This window comes from Cucumis melo, chromosome 7 (assembly GCF_025177605.1).
Source record: "Cucumis melo cultivar AY chromosome 7, USDA_Cmelo_AY_1.0, whole genome shotgun sequence".
Lineage (NCBI taxonomy): Eukaryota > Viridiplantae > Streptophyta > Magnoliopsida > Cucurbitales > Cucurbitaceae > Cucumis > Cucumis melo.
The window spans coordinates 8,919,871-8,932,135 of record NC_066863.1 but is presented as its reverse complement, the minus strand read 5'-3'; the positions used below and the strand labels follow the sequence as shown (position 1 = coordinate 8,932,135).

General features: G+C 36.2%; 1 protein-coding gene across 1 annotated transcript in view; it reads right to left on the bottom strand.

Annotated features, from left to right (window-relative positions):
* The window catches only part of LOC127150220 (uncharacterized), a 103,237-nt gene extending 91,965 nt beyond the window's left edge, over positions 1 to 11,272 (bottom strand). Inside the window, exon 1 of the mRNA XM_051087552.1 lies at positions 11,244 to 11,272. The gene's annotated coding sequence lies outside the window, so the exon portion shown is untranslated. The remainder of the gene's footprint in view (positions 1 to 11,243) is intronic.
* Positions 11,273 to 12,265: the final 993 nt, after the last annotated feature.

The following is a 12,265-nucleotide window of genomic DNA, read 5'->3' as shown; positions in this document are numbered from 1 at the left end:
TCGCCAAATCTAAAAAACCCAAATCTATACAATCGTGTACAAAAAATAGCTAAATCTAAGCGATTCTAAAAAAATTCGTTTAGATTAGGTTAGCCAAATCTAAATAATTGTGTACAAGAAAATAAACGATCGTGTAGAAAAATCTAAATGATTGTGTACCAAAAGAATCTTACAAATGGTTTAGCCAAATCTAAATGATCATGTACCAAAAAGAATCTTGAAAAAATTGTTTGGCCAAATATAAATGATTGTGTACTAAATTTTGAAAAAAGAATCGTTTAAATTTTAGTAGCCAAATCTAAAAGATCAAATCCAAACGATCTTGTAACCAAATCTAAACGATCGTGTAACCAAATCTAAACGATCGTATAACCAAATCTAAACGAATGTGTAATCAAATCTAAATGAATGTGTAACCAAATCTAAACGAATGTGTAACTAAATCTAAACGAATGTGTAACTAAATTTAAATGATCGTCTAATTAAATTCAACGATCGTGCAATCAAATTAAACGATCGTGTTCAAAAATATCAAACAATAGCCAAATCCCAACAATCGTGTACCAAATATATTACGCGCGTTGTTGACAGTGTCCTTCGAAATTGTTTTATACAGTGTAAATATTTTGCCACTTTGTCATATTTTTTAAAAGACCCCTTTATTAAATCATATTTAATAAAAATTAATTTAATTAATTAAAGAATTAATTAATTAACATGCATACTATATATTATAACAAGTATAACATACTTTAAATGCATTAACCTATGGAGGGATTTTAAATCTATATGGCATACTCTACGTACATACAATTTAAACTTAATTAAAATATATATCACATGCATAATTAATTAAAACACCCTAAAATAGACTGGTTTTGTCTCCTAAATTAAACTAAGAACTAAATTATTATAATAATAATTTGTTGAAGTACATAAAACACTCCCAAACGCTTCAAACTAGCTAAAAAAAACTTAAAAATTGCACCTAACCGACCCAAAAAAAACCCTTGAATTGACCCAAGACCCAACAATTGGGATTGAACCGACCTGAAACCACCAAGTCAACTACTAGGCATGTGGGTAAAACCCGAGTTGAGCATAGGTGTAGGGGTCAAACGCATGGGTCGCAGGCGAGAAAGGCCACACACGAGAGACTAGGTCGCTTTAGGTGGGTCGCATGCGAGGCATTTCAGACACGGGCAGACTACCTAAGTCGGTGAAAATCAGGTGCAAGATGTGTGCCACGTGATGGAGTGTTCCAGGTTGTTAAAGGTGGGCATGCGTAAAGAAATGATTTGCGGATTGGGTCACAGGTCGGCTGATCGGGTCTAAAAGGTCTTCTCGAGTTTGTCCTCCATTTTTCTCCAAAACTCTCTCTCGGTTGAAGAAATTACAACCTAATTTCAACTCTAATGATTGTAAAAAATTACATACCTTAAAAACAAAAAATTAAGTCACAAACCAAGCCAATTACATAATTATTACAAATTGAAACTTAATTTAGGGTCAAAACCATAATATATTCATTTTAGTTCAACACATAATTTATCTAATAAATTGACACCCACCATATGCAAATGAGTAAAATTAAGCATGCTCTAATACCACATGATGGAAAACAATACACATGAGAAGCAAAATACGGAATGGATTCTACTCTAATTACAATTGACATTTTAGTAATTACATACATAACTACCCTAATCGAAACAAAAAAGATTAATAGAAAAACTCACCTTTGAAGCTTTCCAATCCTCGTAATCTCCTCACAAACTTGAAGTTGGGACCATCACTAGTGTTGACCCGCTATTCTCTGGACTTAGAACTAGATTGTAGGATCCGTAAGGTGAAGGAGATAAAGAGAGAGATGAAATTTGGATGAAGAACTTAGGTTTGAGATTATGGAGACAAAAAGAGTGCTTGGTTTATTTTTACAATTCTAAATTACAAAAATTAACAAAAAACTTTTTTTTTACCCATTTTTAACAAACCTACTTATAAGCAAATTACATGCAAAATTGTATGTAATGAGTTTCACAAATCTCAACACCTAGCATTCTGCTAACTATTGATGGTCTAGGTGTCTTCATCTCATGAAGCCACTTAGCCCGCTAAGTGTTAGTGGGATTATCAAACAAAAATGTAACGATCTAACTTTTTAGGCTAAATTGAGGTCATTACTTTACCGCTAAGACACTTCTTCAAAACAGAAAATAATTTCATAAATCCTGTTTAAATTTTATAAACATCCAAAAATAAAGAAAAATGTCTTTAGGCCCTATTTAAAACAATTTCAACGTTCACAACATCATCTAGGAAATCATAAAAAACAAAGAAAAATAAATAAATGTCCTAAACCTAACTCATTTTCAATCCTCAAAACAAATTAAAAAAAAGAAAACATTTAGCGACAACATTTAAAATAGACGTTCCCATATGGCATTGATGAATCCTTTTTGTAGAGCCATTTGAGATAATTGAGCAGATTTGCCCCAGCTTACCGTTTGGCATTGCCTCCCGCGTTTTCTGCAGTTCATGATGTATTCCATGTCTCTATGCTGAGGAAGTATGTCGCAGACCCGACACATGTAGTTAACTTTGAGCCATTGCAAATTAATGAGAACTTGAGCTATGAGGAGTAACCCATTGAGATTTTGGTAAGAAAGGTCAAGATGCTTCGTAATAGAGGGATTGCAATGGTCAAAGTTCTTTGGCGAAACCACGAAGCTGAAGAGGCCACATAGGAGAGAGAGGATGACATGAGAGCCCAATACCCTAAGTTGTTCGTGGATTAGAACTTTCGAGGACGAAAGTTTCTCAAAGAAGAGAAGATTGTAACACCCTAAATCTAAGGTAATTTAGTTGTAATTATTTTAAATTAAATTTTGACTTTTGGGTGTTATTTGGTTCATTGGTTGAATTAATTGATTTATGAAGATTGAAATTTATTAGATAATTGGAAAATATTTATTTGTTTTAATGTTTGGAATTTATGATTAAATTGGTTGTGTTAAGTGATTTGGTATTTGGAAGAAGTTTGGTTAATTATATAAATGATTATATAATTAATTGTTTATGAAGTTAAAATAATTATATTATAAGGATAATGTAATTATTTAGGGTTAGTATATTTTGGGATAATATAATTAGGTAAGGATAGTTATTTTTAGATAAAGGTGATTTGATTGAAGAGAGAGAGAATTTTGTTTTAAAGAAAAGATTTTGGTGGGTTTTAAATGATGAAAGAGAGTGTAAAGATTTTGGGGAAGATGAAAAGGGAAAAAGAAATAAAAGGAGTTATTAGTATTAAATAGGGCATGAGATGCGTGGAAACCTATTCACGTTCTTCTTCCATAAACAAAACCCTAAAATTTCAACCTAAAAAAAACCTAGCCGCCGCTCACCTCCGCCGTCGCCACTTTTCCGTTCTCAGTCACCGCGTCCGTCACTTTCGTAAGATTCGCGTCGCGTAGCAACAACTCGAGCCAATCTACCGCCTCCAAGCGTTCCATTCGTAGACTCGAGGCGAGTTTCATCGTCATCTGTAAACCGCCTTCGTTTATCGTTTCGTGTGTCACGGTCGTCGTTCACATTTCGTCACCCACCGCAAGTTGATCCGTCAAGTCGAACGTCATTGCGTAGCATGTTGTCTCTGTCGGTCTGCGTGTGCCATTGTCAGAGCTCCACCCAATCGCGTCTGAAAATGCCGCAAACCCGAGCCACACATTTGCCTGAGTCATCCAAAGTCGTACCCGAGTTGTACCCGCACCCGCATCCATCAGCTGAGCCACTCCCTCCCGCTTGTCTGAGTCGTTTCACCTGCTCCTAGCCGAGCCGCCATCTATTCTTGAGCCGCCAAGCCTATTTTCGGTCCTTTTTCACTTGTTGGTAAGATTTGATTGGGTCTTGGCATACCCAACTAAGATTAAAATTTTTGGATCTTAAATAATTTAACGTTGGATTAAATTAAATTATTTTCTTAAAGGACCGGTTGGGCCAATTGGAGTTTGGAGTGTGGGATTTCTCCAGTTAAGGCTCACTTGTGCAACATCGACCTTGGTTAGGTTATTTCGATTGAATTCTTGAGCCCTTGGTCATTTAGATGGTTAAGTTATTTAGATTTCGTGCTTTCTGTTTATTAGGACCTTGTTGCTTGAAAAGCGTGATATTTTGCTATTAGTTTTCGACTAAGTTAATCTCCAGGTAAGAGATTCTACTACTAGACCCTCGAGTTTAATTTAAAAAGAACACATGTATGAATTGTTATGTACCGATGACAGCTAGCTACAGAACTTGAGGTTACAGATAGAAACTGATATTGTAATTTTGGCTGTGGGATGATTATGTATTAGAGCTGATAATGCATAGATGTCATCACCTACGTTTTATTGATACAGTATTGTGAGTAACGATGATATGACATGATATGATAGGATATGTATGGTATGACACGTTATGGCATGATATGTTATGATGTGATTTGATGATGTGTTTTGTGCATGCTATGGATAGCGTGTATGTTAGCTTTACCTATTAGAGTTCTACCCATATGAGTGTCCTTCCGGATCACCATTCTTTTTGACGATTGGGTAGTCTGACGGGATCACCAGTCTGACATTGACATTAACACAGACATTATTTGAGAGATCCGTCGGGATCGCTCACATTTATGACTGCGTGGTCTGACGGGACCACCGGTCTGACATTGATATTAACATAGACATGATTTGAGTGATTTGACGGGATCACTCATAGCCCGATCGTCTTAGGTGTTCCCTTAGGTTCACCAAAGACCATTTGGTTCCTACGGGATCACAGATTGCACGTGTTCATGAACGTGCCAGTTCAGAGGTACCACTCTTCAAGGCTCTAGTAGAAAGTTAACGGGCACCTAACAGGATTAGTAGCGGGTCCCTTACTGAGTATATTTTTATACTCGCTCTTTCTATTTCTATTTTTGAGGTAGAGGCATAGGTAAGAGCAAAGGCAAGTTGGCGAATGACCAAAAGTGACCGTGGCGAGCCATATGGACCTGTTTGCTTCCGCTTTATGTCATAGTTCAGATTTTAGTATTTTTATTTTTATTTTATTCTTTATTTATTATTCTATTTCTTTAAAATTAGATAGGGCCCGGGTTAGGATTTTATTTTTTTTACTTATTTCTAATTACATTTGTTTATGCTTTTAAATAAAAAAAAATTCAAGGTTTTTTTTTATTTTTCTATTTTAATTTTACAAATTTTATATATCTTTTAAATTAGTAATGACTTCGGCTTAGTATACGGAGTTGGGTTGTTACATTTGGTACCAGAGCCTATGTTCTAGGTTCTAGAGACTGACTTACGATGTAAGTCTTTGTTTTGTTTTGTTTTACTCCTATGGCTATACAGTCTTTCGTCACTCGCCAGATATGTTTTAAGACTTTGCTAATGTTATGCTTATAACCTTGCTTGAATAAAATAAATATAGATAGTATTAATGTTATGACTGTTTTGTGAAAAGTTTCTGCTAGTGAAACTTTAAGAAAGATGTCGCCACGTAGAGGTGCACGTTGAGGGGGTGGTAGAGGAGGCAGAGAAGCTGGACGTATCCAGCCTAAGGAGCAACCTGTTGTGCAGGCAGCCAACCCTATCGCATCTGTCACTCAGGCAGATCTCGTCGTGATGGAGCAGCGATACCAGGACATGCTACGTTCTGCTTTGGCACCTTTTCATGCTATCCAGCAGGCCCAGACCACCCCTGTTCAGACCCAGGCTGCCCCTGCTCAGACCCAGGCCACCCCTGCCCAGGCCCCAGTGGTACCTTATATCGAGTCAGACCAGCCGTCAACCAAGACTAAACATCTTAGGAACTTTAGGAAGTATAATCCTAAAACTTTTGACGGGTCCATGGACAACCCCACCAAGGCCCAGATGTGGTTGACCTCTATAGAGAAAATCTTCAGGTACATGAAATGCCCTAATGACTAGAAGGTTCAGTGCGTAATTTTCTTCCTTGAAGATAGAGGTACCGCCTGGTGGGAAACTGCAGAGAGGATGCGGTGTGGCGACACCAGTAAGATAACCTGGGAGCAGTTCAAGGAGAGTTTCTATGCTAAGTTCTTCTCCGCCAACGTGAAGTACGCTAAGCAGCAAGAGTTCCTGAAACTGGAGCAAGGTGACATGATTGTGGAGCAGTATGACGCCGAGTTCGATATGCTATCCCGTTTCACCCCTAATGTAGTGACGGATGAGGAGGCCAGGACCGAGAAGTTCGTTAAAGGTCTTAGACTAGACCTTCAGGGTATCGTTCGAGCCCTTAGACCAACCACCTATGCTGATGCGCTACACCTGGCACTAGACTTCAATCTGTATGAGAGAGCTAATCTGTCCAAGGCTGCAGGCAGAGGGTCAACCCTTGGTCAGAAGAGGAAGGTTGAGTCGCAGCCTGCCTTAGCACCGCAGCGAAACCTGAGGTCAGGAGGTGTCTTCTAGCGGCATCGTCAGGAGCTTGCTACAGCTGAAGAACATTAAGAGAACTACCTGCTTGTCGTAGGTGTGGGAGAGTTCATGGAGGTCATTGCTTGGAAGGGAGCGGAGTTCGCTTTAGGTGCAAGCAACCAGGGCATAGCGCTGACGTTTGTCCTTAGAAACTCATTGAGACTACCTTGCACCAGTCTCTCGCTTCCCAGTAGGGAAGAGTTTTTGCCACTACTCGTGAGGAGGCCGAGCGAGCTGGTACTGTGGCCCTCGATAATTGATACAGTATTGTGAGTAACGATGTCATCACCTACGTTTTATTGATACAGTATTGTGAGTAACGATGATATGACATGATATGATAGGATATGTATGGTATGACACGTTATGGCATGATATGTTATTATGTGATTTGATGATGTGTTTTGTGCATGCTATGGATAGCGTGTATGTTAGCTTTACCTATTAGAGTTGTACCCATATGAGTGTCCTTCCGGATCACCATTCTTTTTGACGACTGGGTAGTCTGACGGGATCACCAGTCTGACATTGACATTGACACAGACATTATTTGAGAGCTCCGACGGGATCGCTCACATTTATGACTGCGTAGTCCGACGGAACCACGAGTCTTACATTGACTTTAACATAAACATGATTTGAATGATCCGACGGGATCACTCACAGCCCGATCTGTTGGGTTTTATGTTCTAAAACTCGTAGATAGTAAATATAATCAATTGACCGTCATTAATAAAGTGTTTTATTATTATAATTTCAATAAGTGTTATTGATTATATTATTAGTTTTGTCTTAATAACCTAAATCCAATAAACTAACATCCTAAGCTGTTTGATGAGTCTTGAACAATATGTAAAGACATACGGGGATTAATGTTTAAGATCAACTTAAAGGGTCTATAGTATAGGGTTAAGGTTGTGTACCTTATCCTGTTAACATCCAATGTGTTCATGTATGCGACATGCGAGTGAAGGTATCCTATGCAATGAGTTTGCATAAGACTGGACCACGACATAGTAATCACTAGATGTAACTCCGTTAACTAGTTGGATTTCTATTTCATTAAGATGACGTAGGTGACTTAGTCTTAATCCTGAGTGTATTTGAACTCCTGTTTGCGAGGGATTGTCCTTTGATTTGTACGGACGAGAGTGGCCAAATTGCCGACTCAATATGCTTATCATTTTGGGGACAGGACTGAGTGGAGAGCTCGAAACATAATCACACAAGATGGAATTCACTCATTCCCACCTTTAGGGTAAGTAGATAAGTGTTCCCTTAAATGGTGTCTCCGAGACTTGAACAAAGGGCCCTACCCTCTCTATGCCATGAGAGGGGTTTCTATTTAGTGGTTGGACCATAAACAGGTTGTTCATTAGAGGAGTACTGGTATTTAAGGACTAGAAGTAACCAACGGGTAAAACGGTAATTTGACCCAACTGGTGTTACGAACACTTGTGAAGGACTAACTTACTGGTATTGGTCTATATCCATGGCACAAAAATATATTTATAGTGAGAAGAGTTCAACTGTGAGTCTTTAGTGGAGTGTACACACAGTTAACGAATATTGATTAATGTGGTTAATGAGTTTAGCTAATTAATCTCATATCGTTGTAGCTTCTGATCTGTAGGTCCATTAGGTCCCCTTCCTAGCTCATAAAGAGTAATGAGATTTATTTATATTGGTTGTCATTTGAAATGTTCAAATTTACTTTGGGAATTAATATAATGTATATTGATACATTATAATATAAAGTTTATATTTTAATTAGACTTTATTATATAAATTTAATTTTGGATATGATTCAAAATTAAATTACGAGAGAATAAAATATTTGAATGAGTTCAAATATTAGTTTAATGTGAATTAGATTCATATTAAAACTATAGGTTAAAATTTAATGTGTATGTGATGCATATTAAAACTATAGGTTATGAGAGAAATTTATGTTTGAATATGATTCAAATTTTGGATTAAATTAAATATAAGATATTTAATTTAGAAATTAATTAATTGGAGAATTAATTAATAGTTTAGTTTAATTTCGTTTAATTAAATTTGATTTATTTAAATTAATTAAATTAATAGAATATGTGAGAGATATTCATTTAAATATGATTTAAATGAAATATTAATTAAATATGATTTAATTTATTAATTAATATAATTAATTAGTTAATTTAATATTTATTAATTTAATATTTATTAATTTAATATTTATTTATTAAATTAATAAGGAACGTGGGTGGTTTTCCCACTTTCCCATTTATTCTCTCTGACCTCTTCTTCCAACTGAAGAAGAAGGAATTTTTTGCGTAACAAATATCACAGGTATGAGTTCTGCGAAGTTTGAATTGCTTTCCCATTCTCTCTGAACAAATTTTCTCTCTAAAGAAAAATTTCCTTATTCCAATTTTGGTTCCCACAAACCATCTCAATCAGAGAATAGGAAGGTTTTTAAGTGGCGGTGTCCAAATTGGTGATTGGTAGATTTAGAGTCGTCAACGAGCGTAAGTTTTCTTCTCTGTATTTTTCTTCAAAGCATGTTTAACCATAAAAATGTTTTTTTTTTGTAATTTTTGCCAATGTATTGGTATTTTTTAAGGTTCCAATTAAAATTGGATTTCTGTAATTCTTCCGTTGTAAAGGGTTTTCATCTCTTCACGATCGTCTTAGGTATTCCCCTGGGTTCACCAAAGACTAGCTGGTTCCTATGGGATCACAGATTGCACGTGTTCGGAAACGTGCCAGTTCAAGGGTACCACTCTTCAGGGCTTTAATAGGAAGTTAACAGGCACTTAGCAGGACTAGTAGTGGGTCCCTTATTGAGTATATTTTTATACTCACTCTTTCTGTCACACCCTCTTCTGGACTACATACTATCTTAGACCGAAAGATGGCGTGAAGTCGACGAACAACACTTTTGTTTACCTGTATCTGTTGACTCTGCTTAAAAATTTAATGTGATGAACTTTCTAATCTAGTATATAAACTATTATACATGCAACAAAACACAGCGGATCCTAGGCTAGTCAAACACATACATGATGTGTACCTTGGAATTAACTGATTTCACGAGTAAACCTAAAGACAACTTAATCAAAATATAACCAACAAAAATTTACACACCTAGAGCTTCTAAAGCTTATACAAACTGTGGAGTATCTATAACATACAAGGGTGTACATACATCATAACACAACAGACTCTATGCCCAACTCGAAACATGTACTGGAAATCGATAACGGAGCTTCGGCAAACTAAGGCAGTCTATCAGGCACCGGGAACTCAATCTCTACATGGAAAATAGGTAAAACATTTTGGAAAGGGTGAGCTATAAAGCTCAATGAGTGACTCAGTTTAAAACTATAAATTTAAAGATAAGAGCACGTGAAAACTTTGCACATATAAATCTGTTTATAAAAGTCGTAAATGTAAACGTGTAGTAGTAAGAATAGCTTTCTCAAATACTCAGCATGTTCGTCATTGAAATTTAGCAAGGCATATCAAGTATATCGAAGCATTTTAACTAACATGACAAATCTACGTTGTATAGGGTACACCTAGTACAACAACGTTTACAAGCTCTACGATGTAGTGGGGCCCGTCCAGCACTCCCATTGTCTTTGTCGTAGTGGGGCTTACCCAGCACTCACGACAGCATCATTGTTACGGAGTACACTCAACGTCAACAACGGAATCTAACCAGTGTGCACACGGTAATCTCTATCCTCAGGCTCAAGATCTCAGTCATGTAGTTAATGAAAATTTCATAAATCATCTAAAAATATTAAAACATGCTTATAAATCTTACACAGAGCTCAAACTTTACTCGGCTCTCTCTTAGAAAACTGTAGTTCTTAAAACAAAACTTCTTACTAATTCATGCTTTGCTCAAAACATGGTGGCTTAAATACTTTCCAACATTTAATATCCACTTGCTAGCATAAATTTCATTAAGAAATCTAGTTTCCAAACGTATACTTGAAAATAGTCATGAAATTCAAATACCTTTCATGGCTTCAGAAATAAACATTCATCGCATTCAATCATAAATAACAGTTATGGAAAATATTTCAAAATTTGTTTTGTCACTCACAGTCTTGGGCTAGATCCTTGGTCTATAAGCTCCGTTTAATTCTTCTCGGCCTGCCAACAACCCAACCCGAGTATTAGAACTCTAAACATTCTGGTTTTCTAAAGATATACATAACATGTCGCACTAAAGATGACGCTCACGAAAACAAAGCTTAAGAAATAAAATCCTATTTCAACAACTCTTTGAAATTTACAGATTTCTAACATAAACTTCAAATGACTATAACTTCCTCAATAGTTAACCAAAATGAGTGTTCTTTATATCAAAATCTTCATTTTGAGCCTGAAGACATGTAAATCTGATTCCCTGTGAATAAACTCATATAACCCTCGAAAAAGAACAACTTCCAGAATCGCACACACATGATCTCTTTACCTTGTCCCTACAATTTAACTTATTTTTAGTTGTTTTTGGTTCACGATTTCTTCATGAAAGTTGTAATAAATTGAATAAGCTTTCCAACCATACCAAGTAGAGATCCTAACTCCACTGGTACACTCTGAAATACAAGAAAAACCAGAGACCTCTTGAATTCGCGTGAAAACCAACTGCCCTGTTTTCTTCATCAAAAAGCACCCAATGAAAATCAGCATTTGCTCCAACTTTCTTCATAAAATTTGTTTGAAAATGAGTTAACTTTCAGTAGATGTAAACCTCACCTCTTAATTCCTTTTGAAGAGTTCAAACCGAATTAAAAACCAGTGATGTGTAGAATGAACCAAGATTCAGCCATGGATACACTTTGCTTGAGTTCTCCTTCTCTGTAAATTGAAGAAGGAAAAATGGAAGATGGATGAGAACTTTTTCTTCAAAAAGTTTGGTGGTGAAGGGAAGAGAAGAAGAAGAAAAGAAAAAAATGAAATTTTCTTCTCTTTTTTTTTTTTCCTTTTATCCTTTCTTTTCTTTTTTTTTATTTATTTTACCTAATAAAACCATTAAATATATAAATATATATATATATTTACACTTAATTTCCATTTTCTTTTCTTTTTTTCCACAATTAAAGAAAGTAAACTATGAAAATATCGGGTTTACAACTTACCTTCCCCTTAGAAAATTTCATCCTCGAAATCTAGAATGTCCTTAACTGAAGAGTATCGGGTATCTCTTCTTCATCTGATCTTCCGGTTCCCAATTTGCCTCCTCCACTCCATGATGTATCCACACAACCTTTATGAGTTGAATCATTTTGTTTCTCAAAACTTGTTCCTTTCTATCGAGAATCTGAACTGGTTCTTCCACATAACTCAAATCTTCTTTTAATTCAACTGGTTGCTCTTGCAACATATGTGATGGATCTGGTATATATTTTCTTAACATGGATACATGGAAAACATCATGTATTCGTGCATGTTCTATTGGCAAATCAAGTCTGTACGCTGCTGGTACCACTCGTTCCGTTATCTGATATGGCCCAATATATCTAGGACTTAACTTACCTTTTCTTCCGAAACGAATAACACCTTGTCATGGAGATAATTTCAAGAAAACTTGATCTCCAACTTGGAATTCTAAGTTTCTTCATTGCTTATCCACATAACTTTTCTGCCGATCTTGGGCTATCTTCAAGTTTTCTCTGATTAACTTAATATTGTTTGTCGTAGTCTGAACCAACTCAGGATACTAACTTCCACTCTCCCACTTCATTCCAGCACACAGGAGTTCTGCATGGTCTTCCGTA